This window comes from Drosophila montana, unplaced genomic scaffold, assembly GCF_035044405.1.
Source record: "Drosophila montana isolate Dmon_TW-CO22-7 unplaced genomic scaffold, ASM3504440v1 contig_3438_1, whole genome shotgun sequence".
Classification (NCBI taxonomy): Eukaryota; Metazoa; Arthropoda; class Insecta; order Diptera; family Drosophilidae; genus Drosophila; species Drosophila montana.
Window position 1 is genome coordinate 1,224,748 of NW_026998322.1, and position 19,002 is coordinate 1,243,749.

A 19,002-nucleotide genomic window follows, 5' to 3' on the forward strand; every position below is an offset into this window, starting at 1 on the left:
TGGCTCGTCTGCCCGCTTTGGACGCTCGTCTTTTTTTTTTTAAGAATAACAGTTACAGTTATTTTTTTAAGGTTTAGCTTAAGCTTTTGTGTAAATAAACGACCGCAGTCGTGCCACCACCACGAGGACGCCTTCAACTTGGCCCGGGTCTCGTTTCGGGCAATTCATTCATTCAATTTACGCGACACCCCCTTATTGAGGCACAAGGCAACTCCCGCACGCACACACACACACACACACATATATACAATAAATATATATATTCCATTCAATGCCGGCAATTTATATTCAACTATATGTGGCATAGGAGTGCTCGCTCCTTGTGCTTATTGGGTCGACTTTGCTTTTTAAAGTTGACTCGCGCTTTTCAAGTGCGCTTTTGACTGGCACATTCGGGCCACTGTTGCACGTGCAACGTGCCACAATTGCGGCCACGTGTGTTTTGATTTGCAGCGAACGGCACTCGCTAATGCCACCGTTCCAGCGCCCCGGCAAACGCGGGCTAGGTGTTGGCCAGGAGACGCAGTCCACACTTGCCCGGCGGGCGCATGATGCAGCATTAAATTGCCGCATTGTGTCTGCCAGGCAGGAGATTGGGCTTCGACGGGCAAACTGGCTGTGGAGGCAGCTATAGCTATAGCTATTTTTTATTTGATTAGCTTAGCGCACTGACAAAAGTCCTGCGGCGACGTGTGGCCGCCGGATTTGATGAACGGCTGCTTGGCTTGCCTCTGGCTCTAGCTCTGGCACTGGCGCACACTTGATTAGTAGCCCTCACGCCTGGGCCAAGCTGCTTTTTAAGCTTAACGCTGTCAAAATATTTTTAGTAATAAATTCCCTTTTAGCATTCGGGCGAGTGGCACAAGTCAGAAAAAAGTGCCACTGGGAGAAGAAATTGAAAGGAAATGAAATGGAACGGAGCTGGCGCATATAAATCTACTTTAGCTGGCGACTAGGACGAGGATGACTAACGGCAGGATAAATAGGTGAATGTAATGAATGTAATGAGCAGCAAGCAGAAAAATGCACTCAAAGCAATGGAAAATTGTTTGAGTATAATGTTGGACCTTTCTCTGTGATTCTCATGTGTGAATAGCTGCAATATGTCAACTAAAACTGAAAAACTTTCTTGAAAGAGCAAAGCTTTAGAAATTTGTCTTCCTCTTGAACAACTACTTTGATTTAAGTTGATCTAAATGACATTTTTAGGCAACCAATTTGTTGGCTTTAAATATATTTAAGGTTGGAAAAGATCTATTTACCTCAAAACTATTTACTCTCCATCTCAAATAGCTTCTAAGATAACTTCTCGGGGGCTTCCTCAGCAAACATTTGAATATATTTTACTTGCAGCTCTATAATTCAAAAGGTATTTCGATTTATTTTCATATGCTTCACCTGTTACCCACACAGTTGCTCCAAGTAGTTCGCCAGTTGACCCCGGCATAAAGAACAACATTTGTCATGTCCAAATATATAGCTGGGTCAACGACCCAAAAGTCAAACAACAACAACAACAACAATAATAAATACAGAGATCGACAACATGAACAGGCAACAACAAACGCTTAAGAACACCCACACACACGGCATTCAAATTGACCAACACTGGATTATTTTAAGCGCCATTTAATCAACGCTTGCAGCTTTGCTTTGTATTTAATTTGTCTTGAAATTAGAATTTTAAATGAATGTCATGTGTGTGTGTGTGTGTGGATATGTGTGTAGATTTTGCATATTCAAGCGCAGCCAGAGCGACGTCTGTGACGTCATCAGCATAATAACTAAGGCACATGCACGTTAATTATACGCCATGTGGTACGCTCGCCATTAAGTGTTGCCATCTCACTCATTGAAATTATTAATTTTTGTCTGCACGCTGTCTGGGTCAGCAGCTCAGTCGGCAGCTCAGTCGGCGGCTCAGTCGTCGTTGAGGCTGAGCATAATTTAATTTTGATGCACGTTGCCAGGGCGCCGCCAGAGACGAAGGAAATTGAAATTCAAATTTCAGTGTGGCTGCCAAAGCTGCGCAAAAAGCGTGTGGAAAATGAAAATTTAAATGCGCGCCACACACATTCTGCAGTCGCCGCTGACATTGCCGCTAACGTCGCAGTCGGCGTCGCCTGCTGCTGCTGCTGCTGCTGCTGCTAGTGCCGTCCCGCTCGCACTCGACCGGCCACTTAAACTATTCATTTATACAAATTAATTCAATTATGCGTATTACGTACGCGCCTGTAAAGCGCAGTCGTCGGCATCTCTCTTGCCTACCTCACCCGCTCCCGGTCAACCTTTCTGCCTCTCCCTCGCCCGCTGCCTTACAATTTCTGCTCGCGTACGAAATTTCACTTTAAGTTAATTGTTCAAGTTCAAGTTCAACGTAACATAATAATGCCATACACACACACAGAGAGACTGTTGCATTTTGTGCGCTGGCAGAGCACAAAAAAAAATTATAATAAATTATTATTCCTTTTCGTTTGATTTTTATGCAGATTTTTAGGCGTTTCGTTTGCGTTTTGGCTTCGCTGCTGGCGGCTGTCTGTTGCCAGTCGCCAGTTGCCAGTTGCTTAACCGAGTTCCCAGTTCCGTTGACGGGTCTGCAATTTGTTTGTTATTGTTTGGGCAACTGAATGTTTGTTGTTGCTGTCGCCGCTGTTGCTCCTGTTCCTGTTGCTTGTGGAGACTGCGTCTCATTGGATTTGCCTGCTATTGTATGTGATTTGTCGCTGCAAATAGGTTGATTGGAAACGCCTCTCTAGGCGATTCTTAGCAGCAGTATTGACTCGCAAAACAGGAATGCCTTCAAAAGAGACTATTTAACATGGTTATCGGAATACTTGCCGCGCTCTAATATTAATTTGTCACTGAATAGAACAGCTTAGACCCTAATTTGTAGAGGTAAAGTTGATTGTACTATGGTAATAATAGGAGAGACAGAAGTATTTATGAGAAGGGTATATCATATGTTCATCAATTGCAGACAGATTAATATTTTGAACAGAGTTTACTGATTTCCTAAGGCCTTTTACTACTGACTACAGGCTATGTTGTCCTTATCAAACACTCCTTAACTTTAAGAGCTGTTTGTTATTGACTTTTGCCACATTTTGCACAGCTTTGTCCTTTATATTTTGTTTATATATTTAAAAGGCAGCTTTTTAAATTGACTTCTTGATAGCTCTTAAGTTAAATGTTTCACTTCCGGTTGCTGCTCGCAGGCTCATCAGGCAGACAACACTCGAGCTATCGACCACCCGACAGCAACTGGCAGCCTGCTGGCCGCAGACACAAGACAACAACTGGGCAGCAGATCAACTGCACAAGTGCAACTGAAACTGCAACTGCAACTGCAAAATTCCCGCAGGCATTTGCCAGGCAATTTGAAAAGCGAAATGACGACGACAACAACTGCGACAGCGACAACGACAACAACAACAACGAGTAGAACAACAACCTGCAACGTTGTAGGCCATTTGATTAACAAATGGCCAAACGCAAACGAAATTGATCGAAATTCGCCAAAGGAATACATAGCCTGTGCATGCCGAGCAACATGGAGGGCAAGGACGTGCTCGAAACGGAGAAGCTGCTGCTGCCACTGGCAACTGGGCCTACTGGAAACGGAGCCCAAGTAAATTATGGCAAACAAGTTTTGGCCGGCGGGCAACGATTTTGTCGCTGCGCGAAACGTTCCAAACGCGGGAAATATCTGCTGGCTGGGATCGGTGCGCCAAGAAGGTAGCTTCCTAGATGTTGTCGCCGAAGAGATTGCAGCAATTAACGCTAATTAAATGCGCTTCAGTTTATGTTTCATGTGGCGATATTTCAGTTGTCTAGCGCGATAATTAAATCGCTGGACATTTGCATAACAAATTTGCCACGAGGCGAGGCGAGGCGAGCGAGCGACATAATCTAAACGGGCTTTTGCCAATGTTTGAGCACTCTCCAATTGGGTTCAAGTCCACGCATTTGTTTGTCTTCCGTTCAGCTCCCACTCTGCGGGACTGGGGGCAATCGGAGCTCGGTGTAGTAGATTCCGGCTGGCATTTCACTTTCACTTGGCCCGTCAGTTTGGCTGGAGGCGAAAACTTTGCTGGCGCTGCGCAACATCCTTTGCATACGGAAATAGGAGCACGAGGACACATTGTCCTCCATTCAACTCCGTTGGTGCTGCCAACCTGACCGAAATTCCAAATGGCGCCGCCGCCAACGAGCGAGACGGCAGCTGTGTGATGACGTCGACGGGCCACCGAACGCCGCTTGCATTTCAAAGATGGATTTTAATATTCTGCATGTGTGGAAAGGTCGCTGGCCGACTGGGAGCATGGCTGCTCCACAAGTCGTCGCTAGCTGTCCTCTCACTGGTTGCATCCAGCTGCATCCGTTTTACTCCCTACTTTTTTTTTTTGTTGCCTCTGTCGTGTTGCTGTTTTAGAGTGTTTTCTTTTTTTTTTTTGTTTCCTTGGGGTTTTTTTTTCATGTAGACGTCACCTTGATTTTGCTGGCAATGACCATGAATATGGATGGCAGGCCATGTGGCAGCTTAGCCCACTTTGCATGGCCATACGCAAGAGTCTGGGCGTCCGGGCGGTCATAAAATGACTTAAAAAACGAGCTATGCGCATTTTACAACACATTCTTTAAGCTCTGGCCAACACTGGCCACCGAGATTATGTTGCTCAATTTGTTGCTGTCATTGTTGTGGTTGTTAAATTTTGATTTGAAAATATGGAAATGCGGCCACAGGACACACACAGGAGGACATGGCCAGGACGACAGGACGTGGCCAGCAGAAGACACACACACACACACGCACACGCACACACAATAAGAATGAGACCAAGCGGAAAAAGCACAAAATTAAACTTAAACGCTACAGGATGCACGGCTGGAGGCCGACGCAGAGACATAGACAAGCCGAGCGAGTGACTAGGAGAGAGAGAGGGGGCGAGGGAGTGGGTGTGGAAGGAAGAATGGCGAGTCTAACAGGACAAAGGACAATGGCAGTGGACAATGCAAGACAATGCCAGTTAATATATGAAGATATAATAACTTCCGGTAATTTCAATTTTATGACTTCGCTCTCGGAGATGTCAAGTCAAGCTTTGCTGAGCCCTGAAATAGTGCATATATCATGCGTGTGGTGGCGAGGTGGGTGGAAGGGGCGGGGAGGGGGAGGAGGGGATACTTGGACAGCCACTTGGCTGGACATCAAGTTAAAGCCGGGCGCTGCTTTGGACATAGGCAAATGAATTGCGTTTGAAAAGCGTGAACAATTTGTGGAAAAAAAGCAAAAAAGCGAAAACTGCACATGTCAAAGCGAGAGAGAGAGCGGGACAGGGCGGGGGTGGAGAAGGGTCGCGGGGCGTTGCTCGGTCTGGATCTGGATCTGGCTCTGAGGCAGGGCAGTTCTTTAGCAGAGCCGGGGGCATGACGAACCCAGGTCGATGGCTGTCAGTGGCAAGTCAACTTCCAAGTCATTTTTTTTGTTGCTGCTGGCACGGCTGAGCCCCGGCCGGAACATTGTAGAGCTTCTTCGGCGGCTGCTGCTGCCGCTGCTGCTTCTGCTGCTGCCTCGACACTAAGAAGCCATAAACCTAAAGGGAAATGTAATAAACGAGAAAATCTTGTACGTGACCAACCGCACCAGGGGTGCACAGGCATATCAGGCATAGCTGTAGAGCTGTAGCTATCGGGGTTGGCCTGGTTGGGCGGCAAATGGACTTTTACTGAAGCGAAATTGCAAAAGAAAAGCCAAAAACAAAAAAAAAAAACAACAACGGCAGCGGAAGCAGCATTTTAAAGCGTAACAGGAAAAAACCGAAATTCAAAATAATATATATAGATATGTGTGTGTGTGTGCCTAATCGATAACGTGTGTGTGCGTGCCGCACATGGCCCACACGGCGAGGCGCAGTGCCAGAGTCAGTCACTACTTAGGCACAATTTGGATGGTTATGGCAATGGCACTCCAGAGACCGGAGGACGCAGGCCGGAGGACGGAGACCGAGCGCAGCCAAGAGGCAAACAGCCACCAAATCGATTTCAGTGAAGCGTTTCGGCCAAATTCTTCGAATGAGTTTTTGGTTCGCCTGGGCGTTAAACAAACTTCGGCACAACATCGCTGATAAGCCAAGCAGCAGCAGCAGCAGAAGAAGAAGAAAAAAGCCAAGCCAAGCTTGCAGCTGAAGCCGTCGCTTACGTGGAAATCAAAATGCCAGCTCGCCTGGCCATATGCCCAGCGCAGCGCAGCTAACTGACCAAACGAGCCACGAGACGTTTTGAGCCTTAACTGTGATTTCTTTTTAATGGCGTGACACTAGACAACAACAGCAACAACAATAACAATAACAAGCTGCACAACAAGGCTTAATTACTCAGTCGGAAATCGGCCATCGAGGGGCAGCCAGCCAGCCAGCCAGCCGATCGCTCGGAACACCCAGGCAGGATCTGCAGCTGGCTGATGCGCCAGCCGAGATTTGCATGTGGACACAGCGTTCGCCACAGTCCAGACCCGAGTCCAGAGGCCCCCCCAGGGCGGGCGCATTGGTAACAGTAAAAACCATTTAAGCGGCCATAAAAATTGTAGCCAGGCTTTGGCTAAATTGTCATAAGGCGATTTGTACAAACGCGGCCATTAAACCGAAGCGCATTGTTAATAAAGCGTAAAGAAAAAAAGTTAAAACTTTGCATAGCTAAATAAAAAATAAAAAAAAAAAAAATGAGAAAAAAAGAAAAGCACAGTGAAAAACCTCCCCAAACAGTTGTTGTAGAGTTTCAGTGCGCGACAATTTTAATTTAATGATGCGGACTTAGTCCTTGTAATGGCCGCATTCTCGTCCGCGTCCGCGTCCGCGTTCACGCTGTCCTCCTCGTGTTCGTCCTCCCGGTACGTTTGTTAAATTAACAGGCGCGTTTGTCATTGAGCGCAAAGAATCGAAAGCGAAGGAAAGCCAGCGAAATCCGCATAAAAATAAAAATACAAATAAAAAACAACATAAAAGCATATGGACTCGCGCTCTGCAACAACTGCAAATTAATTTAAATGATTTTTATGATGTCATTGCGCAACTGAGCCAAACTCCCACCCACTGAATATGCCTAGACAATAAAGGCCAAATTGAATATATATATATACAGCAGATATATGTGCACTTATATATATATCTATTTTGTACAACAAAAATAAACAAAAATGTTGCCAGCTGCCCTTTAGCTGCTGCAGTAGCTACGAGCGGTAACGAAATTCACGGTAGGAGATAAAAATGTAGCAAATCGAAGCGACGATCAACAACCCGAGGAGGTGGCTTTGAGGGCGGACCAGCCTCAAAAAGCTGGGAGACCGCAACCGAACAGGCCAAAGCAATTGGATGCGCCACAGCCGCCAGAATGGAAGCATGCAGGCAGCAGGCAAATATGTGCCCAGTGCAACGAATCTTGACATACACTATACTTGACTACGGCGAACTATGGTTAACATAGAAAGAAAGAAATTTACCTTTATTAAAAGAGAGTGTCCATCACATATATCTATCTATCTAACTCTATATATAGGTATCAATGTTGTAGGATTTTTTGGTTTGTTATTTCACAATCTCTTTATTAGTTTTTAAAGTTCGCAATCTGGCTTGATCGCCAAAATCTTGAGAGATCGCAGTTTTAAGGTCGTGTCCATTTCATTTAAGAAGGAAAATGCGTGACAGCTCTTAAATAAGTTTACAAAAATATCTTGAAATCAGAGAGAATAGAGAGAACGAAAGCATGGTTAACAGAAAAGACTCATGTCACCAGGATCCGCGCTTTTTCCACACTTCCAGGTGGAATTTTCAAAAAGCGCATCCTAAACTGCGCTAAGGTTCAAATTTCTGCTGTCTTCCCTACAGAAAGTTTTATATAGATACATGCCAATATATTCTATAGCTCTGATTTAGGCCAATTTGTGATTAAGATATTTTATGCACATTCCCATAGACCTTACAAGCGAGCTCTTCCATTTGTAATACCCTCTTTGCAGGGTAGATTAATGTGCTGCGCTGCTCTCGAGTCTGGAAGGCAACGAAACTGAGACAAATGTGATAACCACGCTGCGATATACGAGGAGTATTCTGGTCCGTAGCCAAAAGACACGACGCCAACGATGACGACAAAGCAGCGAAGGGGGGAAGGGGTGTGGCCGGTGCTGAGGCAGGGGCAGGTTGGAAGGCTGGCTGCAACGGGGGCATCATTTCATGCACGGCCACTGAGAATTTATTGTCGATTTGGCGAGGTGTATCGACAACGCAACTGCTACTGGGCACAGAATCGCAAATGCTGGCCACAAGACGAGGGTATGCGAACGGGATCGGGCGCTCCTTGGCTATCGGGCAGCGTAAATCTGCATCCGAAAAAAAAACTCTTGTGCTGAGGTTTTAATTTGTACGCCGCTGCTGCTGCTGCTGCAACTGTTGCGGCTGCTGCTGCTTCTGCGCACAGTCATCGCCACCGTGGCATGAGGCAAGGTGATGAAGTTAGTGGGGCTCGACTTTGGCGTTCCTCTTCCTGGCCTGCGCACACAAGTTTGTTGATGTGCGCACTGATAAGCGGGTCGGGCCAAGCGGTGGCAAGTGGCGGCGACTCCAACTCCAACTCCGACTTCGACTTTAACACTGCTCTGACATTGTGTCCGAGGCCGAGTCCCGGTCCCCAGACCCCGATCCGTGTGTGCGCGTCGGCGCTCTGGTGTGGCTAACTTTGCTATTGGGCTTGCGGCTGCTCGGCATGATAAAGCCTCCAAAAGTGTGGATTATTTCATTTTGCAACGTTTTGTAGCCGCCTCGTTGCGCTTCTTGCCTCTTACCTCTGCTGATGTGCCTCAGCTCCAGCTCCAGCTGCTGTTGTTTTGCGGGTAATGAATAAATTTGCGCAATTTGTTAAGTGAATTCCTTTGTAGCGCGATTTTTTACGAATTCGTTCGCCTCTCTCTCCCTCTCTCTCTCTCTCTCTCTCTCTCTGTCTCGCTCTCTGCCTCTTTCCAGTGGCGCTTTCATTGCGCTGGCCAAGCGGATTCGTTGGGAGTCTGCGGCATTTGCTTAGAATGCGGCCTTACAAATGGGCAGCGATCCTTGGGTTTGTTTTTGTTGAAAACCGTTTCTCTATGTTCTTAAGTTGAGTCTTAAAAAAGTCCTATTAAATTCATAGTACTCGTAGGTGCCCTTCCTAGACTTTAAAAGTCTATAACTTTAGGAAATCTTTGCCGATATATATGCGGACTTGGCATGTTTGTCATGGGTTGACCTCCGGACTTATTCTGTATTTAAAAGCAAAGTATTTACAAAATTAACTTTTTTTAAAATGTTTTTATTTTTTCATAAACATATTTTCACTTTCATTTAAAATTTTTTTTTATTTGACTAGAATCCTACTATTTTTAATCGATGCTGGTTGTCAATTTGTAAAATCAATAATTTAAAGAAGATTCTGAGCGGGTCTATTTTTAAGTCGAAAACTTCGCAAAAAATACCTAAAATGTCTTTAAAAAATCTTTAGATTTATGCATCCAAAATCTATGCATATTGGCAGGTAAAACATTTTTGATTTCTTTCACAAATATATAAAACCCTCCTCTCTCGAAGCTAGAGCAAAAAATTGTGTTCTTATACATACCCAATTAATTGAGTCTATAAATTGGGAAAACCCTATCTTACAGAAGATTCTGAAGAGTTCTCATATCATGCCAAGAATGCGAAAAATGTTCTCATTTAAATTATGAAAGTTGCTGCTTGCAATATGTAAATATGTGTACTTTCCCGAGATGCTGAGAGCAACCAAAATATCTGGCAGCATATCCAAAAGAAGGCTACACACCACACAGCTAAACTGTTTCTGCACTCAACTCGTTTCTACCCTAGACCCTAACCCTAACACCCAACCCTTGCTTGCATTTGCCATAAAATCTGGGCACTTCCGCTGGCAGCGACAACTACAATAAGAATCCGAGTCAGATGGCAGCCCTGGTTGCATCCAATGCGCTCGTTCATTCTTCCTGCAACAATTTCCGCTTTGGGTGCAGCAAAGTCGAACAAATTCAAATTAGAAAATCCCAACACATAAATATCTATGCATGCGCTTGTAGTTCGCTTGTACAACAATAGATGTCGCTAGCTGTGATTGCTGCTCCGTTTAGCCCACAAGTATCACTCAAACGAAAGGGTTGCAAAATGCACCCTCTTCTGTGTGTGCGTGTGTGTGTACTAGTCTGTGTGTTTGTGTGTCTGTCTGTATGTGTGTTGTCTCTCGCTGCAGTTGTGTGCGTGATTTTTGTTGGAATTCAAAAGATTTACAAATACTTGTACACTCCTTTAGTTGTTGCGCCTCAGCTGCACTTAGGCAACTGTGCGAGTCGCCGTCTCCGTCTCCGTCTGCATCCCGTCTCTGTCTTCGTCTCTTCCTCCGTCTGCGTCTTTAAGTGCAGGCAACCCCCTGCAGCATCAGTTCGCTGCCTGCTGCCTTTTGGGCTCTCAACTCTGGTCTGAAGCGCGCGCTGAACCAATAAAAATCTACGTCCAAGTCATTTTTAAAGCAGTTACTTGTCGTCAGCAGAAAATTTTTACCTCTTCACTTTGGTTGCACTCACACACAGGAGTGTGTGTGTGTGTGTGTGTGTACTCCTCTGGTTATCCTTTTGAGCGGGCTCTGCTTATTTTTTACAGCACCCCAGCGTCTTGTCAGCGAACCTGCGAACCGCTCGAAATGTTTGTTTTGTTGTATGCTCCACTGTATTTGTCTTTCTCTTCTTTTTTTCTTCACATTGCTCGATTTTTGTTTATTTCGCTGACGAGGCAAAAGGCGCCATGAAATTGTCAATACAGAGGAGATAGAGAGAGACAGCTAGAGAGGGAGAGCGCATACGAGCGCGGGCATAAAAAACACAAGCAGCATCACCCAAAGGACGCACCCACATTTCCAGCACTGTGGATTTTTTTATGGCGAGAACCTCAGCGCAGCACTCGAGGAAGGGTTAACAATGGCGCTTCGTCCAGCTTCCTCGGCTCGCCGCCCACAATTGCCGCTGTCATATGCAAAATCGTAACGGGCCCAGGGGGGCGGACGGGCAGGGGGAGGGGCAAGTGGGCTAGGCAAGATGTGGCAGGTCTGCGGACTGGCAGCAACACTTTTGATAACATTTTATTACAACGTACTCGTAGGTGTGATTTTTATGGTTTTTGCTATGCTCAACGATTTTTTTTATGTGCCCAGCAATATCGTCCTTTATTCCTGTTCTTGCTCCTGTTGTCTGTTGTCTATGCTGATTGCGTTGCGCTGCCTTCTCCAGAGTAGTTGAAAGTGGGCAGCCCAACTAAATGGGTTGATTGCCAGCCAGGGGGAGAGTGCAGGGAGCAGTATGGAGCTGCTGTAGTTATGTGGCGAACCGCATTTGATAAAAATACGCTGATTAGAAAAAAATAAAGTGACTTGCCACGAGAGAGCTTAAAGTTTGTGCAAGGCAAAAGGTTCAAGAGTTAAAGGTTCAACATGTGATTGAATTGGAGCACTTATCCGGATGGAACCACTTTGATTGAATATTGTGGGAAATTGATAAGAAGCTCTACGATATAATAGCTGGTTGCGGAGTTAAAGATTGTAGATGTATTTTATATGGTACTACCAGATATTACCCGGCGTCACCCGAGCTCAACAAATATTGCTGAAAATACATGTATTAACGAAATTTTACGATTCGCCAACTTCAAAAATTGCTTCAATTGCACAACAAATACTTCAGCATTATATATTATTAATAGAAATCTTCAGAAAATCTTCTTTGGGGTTCAAACCATAAACTTCGTGAGTGATATCCTTAAAAGCTATTCAAAAAGTGCAGGCATTTTGCCTGGCTTCAATCTTTTCTAACATTTCAATCGTTCTCAATAATCTGATTGACAATTGAGAAAGCCTCTGCCTGTGTATAGTTTAACAATCCTCCAGCATGTGCTCTGGTGTTCTTTTTGCTCTCAAGACAACGCCTGCTCGTATCATCCCACACAATTCTAAGCTTCTGGGGAATACCAAAGATATTTAATATCATATTTAGGTGTTAAAAAGCCAACCATTGCTCATGCTGTACATTTGCGCCCACCACAACTTTGCACTTCATACAAAAACTCATCCATTAAAATGCGTATATATGAGTGTGTGTAGTCTAGGTAATTTGTCAGCTTGGCTGCTCTCTATTTGCTAATTAACTGAACAATCAGACAATAAATCACTTGCAATTCAACTGGCTCCCATGTCAACTGCTGATTTTCACGCCACATGCAATTGCTCAGATTTTTTTCCTTTTTTCCATGCTACTAAATATAAATATCAATATATGAATTTTACAGCTTGTACCAAGCGCAGCCCCCCCCCCCTCCCTCCCTCTCCCCCTCCAGTTCCACGCGCAACTAACTACAATAAACAAAGACAGCAAGCCGCAAGCCCGACTTGAATTATTCATATGCCAAATACAAAATAAAAACCAAAATAAATTATAAGAAATACATTCGAGAGATTCACAGCGTTAAAAAAAAAATATAAAGACCAAACAGCAGCAGCAAATAATTATTCATTATTATGTACCAGATTTGCGCATAAAAAAGGCGTGCGGCCGCGCCCCCCTTTTGGCTGCTCCTGCTCTCTAGTTTAGTGGGTCAAGAAATCCAGTTTATTAACATTCAAATTAATACATACAAATGACGTCTCTGCGTTTATGGTGCATAATAATAAGCCAACTTGCCTGGCGCTAATGTTGTTGTTGCCGCCGTTGCGCCTGTTGCTGCTGCCGCGGTGGCTGCGGCGGCTGCTGCTGCTGGCCAAGGATCAAAACATGAGCATTAGCATAAAATTAGAATTTGTAATTGCGGCGGCGCAACAGGCTGAGGCGCAGGACAAACGCCTCTGCCTGCCCAGCACAGCCCAGCACAGCCCAGCCCTGCCCCTTGTGGCATGCGTCGCGCGCTTTGCTTAATTAAAATGCAGCCAGAGGAGAGGAGTCGCCGCCAGCAGGCAGCGCCTGCGCAAAAGGACAACGCGTCGCCGTCAGCTTTTGAATTATTCAAATGTCAGTGTGACTTTTTTTTTTTTTTTGTTTATTTTTGATTATGCGCATAATTTTTCGTAGGATTCTCTCTGTGCCGTTTGTTATGACTGGGGTCTGGTACCCGGCAAAGGCGCGCGCGCGCGCCTAAGCAAGCCACATAATTAAGCCATAACAATTAGCCGCAAGTGGCGGGCAGACAGACACAGCGGAGTCGCAGTCTGTGCCACACTCTGGCAGGCAAATCAAATCTGCCGCTGCTGCTGCTGCTGCCACTGATTCGATTTCCATGCAATTTTCATTGAAAGCACGGGAAATGTCATCCATAAACAACGCCGCCAGGTAAAAGGGTAACCGGCAAATGTTTTCCAAGTGGAGCTAAGCTCGAGCGCTTGTCGCACGATGGCATTTGCATGTGTAAAGTCATAAATAACGAGACAACATAACACTTAAAACACACACAGATACACACACACACACACACACACCCACTTACACACACAAGCATACAATGGCGGATATATTGCTGCCGCTATCGAGATGCGATGCATGACAGCAGCCCCAAAATGCATGAGCTATGAGAGACAAAGAAAAACAGAGAAAGAGAGACAGAGAGAGAGAGACAGAACGCGACAGAGAGAAAGAGAGAGCGAGTGAGAGAGCGAGAAGGACAGGTAGATAGAGTGTTTGTTTTGGGCCGCACACATATCGCAGTCTGGCCCAAGCTTATCAAATGCAAAATAAAAAGAATTTATTTCGGTTAGGAACTTTGCTCGCGGGTTATGCAAAAATGTTCGCAAGGCCCTCAAAAAGGTGGGGCAGCAAGTGGGGCATAAATAAAAATAAGTAACGAGCGCCACACAAATTGATAAAACAGTGCAAAGAAATTGCCGCACAATCATAACAGAGACAGCGAGCGGGAGAGAGACAGATAGAGAGAAGGTGCGAAAGAGAGAGAGAGGGAGTGGGAAATTATTGAACAAAAGCGTACGGCACAAAAATGTATGAAATTGAATTTGATAAGAATGGAAAAACAAATTGTCAACGATGTGGAATTGTTGAATGCGCTGCAGAGCGAAAAAATAAGATGATGGGATACATATTTAGAATTAGTTTAACATTTTATTCTGTGGTAGCTATAAAAGGTATTTGATCTATGTTCTAGAACGTATACGTCAAATTTATATACAAACAAATGAGATTTTCACAAAAAACAAAAATTCGATATCGATTATTATCGATTGCTTGGAAACGGGGCAAGCTATCGATTACCGAAAACAAACTTGTATTGCGTGGTTACTACTACAATGTTCAAAATTTCAGTTTTTACCTCTGCCTGTTACATACATTTGCACAAATACATTTAAACCTTTCTTAAACCTTCAAAATATTTGTGTTACAATATATAATATGATAAGATATAATATGATTTCCAATAAATAATCAGAAAAAGTTAAAAGAAGACAGAATTCTCTTGCTATTTTTACTATAAACCGGTTTGATCTACTTCCGGATATATTAAATGCCCAAATACTAAATAAAATCCAAGTTAAAATTTGTAGACTCAGACGTTTTCTGTTTCGTTATTTTACACCACATAAAAATCTTTCACATAATAAGAACCCAGCCTCAGTAGAGTATGAGAGAAAAGTGAAATATTTCCATTATCCTGTAGAGCTTGCCAAAATATGTGCAGGGCACATGAGCTAAACCCTTTTTGCATACAAGCACAAAACACGGCAACAAGAGTAGCAAATGGCAAAAAATTTGTAACTGCCCCCCGGAAAGAAACAAAAATAAAAAAATGTAAGGAAAATAGAAATTGAAAAGTAAAACTGAAAATAGAATTGGAAAATAGAAAACTGGCTACAATGCTTCGAGAGCAGCAGCAAAAGCAGCAGCAACAGCAGCCGCATCGCAAATAAATTAAATTTTCTAAACGATTGTGCGGAGGGGCCCAAAAGCACCTAAGGCAGCCGCGCACCCGAACTCAAAGGAAAGGAAAGGAGGCTGTGTCCTCACAGGTTCACAATGGGATTTGCATACGCGAAAATGTGTGACAGACCACCAAGTGTTGAGGAAACGCAACGAGACGGGCAAATGCAAAGATTTCCTGCTTTTCACTTTTCCAGCGTCAGTCTCGAATTACGCAATAATAGCGATAAGGCTTGCCCGAGGAGTCCTGCCGAAAGGAGTTGCTTGGCGAAATTTTGTTTTGCATAAATTAAAAATTAGCGAGGCGGACGAGGCATAACCCTTCGAATGGCTGCCTGGCACCCATGACAGCCCATTGAGGCAAAGGTGACGCATTTATGCATAAATTAAGGATCAATACCGCCAGCTCGGCAGAGCCTATCCAGCCCTCCGGGCCGCCTCGCATTTACATTTGCATTACAATGGCAAACGTTGCGAAAGGTTTTTGCAAAAAGACGCGAGCACAGCAGTTACTGCCGATAATAATAATGGGTCATCCATTAGGGGCTGTTGTTGCCGCATTTCGCTGGCTGTTGACGTCGCCGGGCAAAACACAGCAGCCGCAGACAAGCCAAGACAAGCCAAGTAGCAACCCTTAAGACGGCCAGCACAGATTAGACGTTGAACCCGGCCCCGGCACCGACCCCGGCACCGAGCCCGACCTCGAACCCGCGCGGTGCTCGAGCTCTAGTCCGATCGCATCACGATCTGGCAGTCGCCTTTGATGTCACATTTTGTTATTTATTTCGGGGCAGCATTTGATTTGCATGAGAATGAAGAAAATTGATATTTGGTCGGTCTGAGTTGTCTGCGCTGCAGCGTCTTCTTTCCGCAAGGGGCACACGTGTTGCCGGCAAGGGGTGCAAGGCAAGGGTTGATCGCCGTACGATCACATTGTGAAAATTATGCAGATGAAGCCAGTCGAGCAACCTTTTTGCGCTAGCGGAAGAAGCCGAAGATGAGTATTCAAATGGGTTGAGCCATCTTCAGGCCCAAAAAGGGGGTTGCTCGAAGGTAATTTGCCTACGTGCCAGCAGCAGCAGATAGGGCAACTGCGTTCGGGCTCGGCACCTAATGGGATGACATCTGTGCGCAAAGGATTTTGCATATTATTTAATTTTCCCAGGAAAGGGTTAGGCCAAGCCAAGGAGACGAGCAGAAGATTTTTGTTTCCCATGGAAATGCGCTAAGCACAAAAGACAATATTGATCGTATATATTGAAGATGCAATCAACTATGTTAAATGAATATTGAACCCTCTCCCTCTCTCTCTTTTGCATCTACTAGACTTATCTTTTGCATGCAAAAATTCAAATTAATGTGAAATTCGAATTTCGGATTGTGCAAAATTGTGCGTTGATCGAGGTACGCAGAATGACAGTTCGATTTTGATGCGCTGCTCTGGGGCTTAGATAGGGTAGACCTAAGACCTTCAAGGCAGATGATCAATGAGAATAGCGAATAAATTCGCAACGTTTTTCCTATGATCAACTAAAAATCAAAGCAAGCATTTTTGTAACGTACTTTTTGCTTCGGGAATTCTCACGCTCTGGGCAAAGTTTTTCGAAAGGATTGCAACCCTTGCCGGCAAGCTTGGAGACGCCCCCGCACCCAAAGTCAAATAAGGCAACAAAGGCAAATAATAATTTAAAAGGTTTTGTTGACGTTTCGAACTGTTGTTGACTTTGCCGCGCGCGAACCAAACAGAAACACAACAGAAATCAAACACAACTCGAACTGCAAGTGGCTGAGGTTGCGGCTCCGGCAGCCACCCGCAACCACCGACAACCACCAGAGCAAACACTGCTAACAGACGAAGAGGGGGAGAGGGCGTGAGTGAGAGGGAGGGAGCGGGAGCGGGAGCGGGAGGCAGAGACAGCATTGATGGCTGGCTGGATTCTCGACTGCCAGCGCTTCATTATGATTATTTGCGGTAGAATTTTGTGGCGCTTTTAATGATTTGATACGGAAAGGATTAAAATTAAGCACAAACTTTGTCCGCCTGTCAGCGCCAAGCGAAGAGCGCGCCGCAAAGTTGCGCATTTGTTGATTAACTTTTTATTTGATTTATTAGCGCAAACAAACGCAACAAATGCCTAACGCGCCGCGTATTTCCCGCTCGGGTCATGAACCCAACCAGGCCTCAACTGCGTGAGTCAGCCTCCTGACTCAATCCGAGTGCCCACTCGCCCGATCGCCCGTTCCCGTCCCCCTCCCCGTCTGTGCTTGGCTTGGCGTTAAAAGTCGCGTTGTAGTTTAACGACGACGACGTGTTGTTGGCACACGCAGATTGCCATCTGCCAGATACGGATACCGAGTATCTACGACTACGCACGCCGATCGATGTGCGGGTGTTGCTGGCCCAAACAATTAGCAGCTCTCCAGCAGCAGCCCCAGCTGCAGCAACAGCAGCTGATCTTCTGCTGCGACACACTGCGCTGCAGCTTGACTCAACTGATTTTAACCTACAAATTACATAGCTAATTAACATTCTATTACGATCTATTGTAAGTTGCATTTGAGAAGTTTCAAAAATAGACTAGACTACGTTCGGGAAACTTTAGAGATGACTAAGAATCCAAAGGTTCCATAGTTTCTAGAGAGAATAGAATTTTATGAGGCTTAAAACGATTTGAAATAAAATTAGCTAATGTCATTTTCATCCCAAAACAAAGTTTCCTGAAAAATATGTTTTATTCAAAATTGGAATAATTCAAGAAAAATATATAAAAATATATAAATAAATGCAAATAAAATTTTATGAACAGATTTTATCTCACCAATGACTCAACTTAACTGGCCTTATTATGCCTAAAACTACATAATTTAATACGAATTTAAGGTAATTTGCATTTGAAAAGTATAATAAATGCATAAGTCTAGAGCCGAGACATTTAACAATAATCGAATATAATATTTTGTGGATATTTCTATAAAAACTTAAGCATTTCATTAATTATAATGAGTGAATATTGTGCTTGTAAACAAAAGTTGTCTGATATGAAATGCTTTATGTTTAACATTTAGAATGGATTATTCCTTGTCAATATAGGGCGTAACTCGTTAGTCCTTCCTCATTTTTTCGAAAAGTAATTCAAATGTCAATAATGAATATTTCTTTAAAGTGGAAAAAGATTTACCAAAAAAAAAGTTGCAGTAGTAATAACATATTTGATATAGTTATTCTCCGGCGAATCTTTTATCCCGCGCTCGAAACTTAATAATGTTTTTCAGTTTTCGTCTTCCTTTTCCAATTCTTTTTGATATGTGAAGCTACTATGTCCTGAATCATGCTCCACAGTGTAATCCAATTTGCAGTCAATTGCTGATCGAGCGAGTAAACTCTCTCTCTCTCTCTCTCTCTCTCCTTGCCGCTCTCTCCATGCTATATAGCCCGGCTGAGGTGGGTGTCTTACGCACCCAGAAAGGTGCAAATCATGATCATGTCAATCAACAGGGCAGCGGCCCAACCTTTGGCGCACACCTCGGCTCCAAATTCACTTTTCATTCATTAAAAGGGGCACGAGAGCAGCAGCAACAACAACAACAACGGCAACAACAATATGAAAAACTGTTGCAATTGTCGCGCCTACTTAAAGACGCAGCCGCATCTGCAGACGCGGCAGTTTAAATAAAGCCTGGCTTAATGATATCCGTTGCAAGGCTCGTCTTTGCCGTGGGCTGTAGACTGAAGACTGCAGACCGAAGACTGAAGACTCTCCAGCCAGACAGTCCATGCCCCTGCCAGAGCTTTCTGAATGAAAGACAGACGACGCTGCGGCCCCGCTTGTAATGATGCTGCTCATGGGCATGCCCATGCCCATGCCCAGGGACGAGCTCCAGACGGCAACTCATTCATGAAGCTCGCCCCAGAGTTGCCTTTTTTCTGTGATTCTGTGAGTTGCGAGCTGCGAGTTGCGAGTTGTGTGTGCGGCTGTAATCAGTCCACGCAATAAAATTGTTTGCAACTCTGG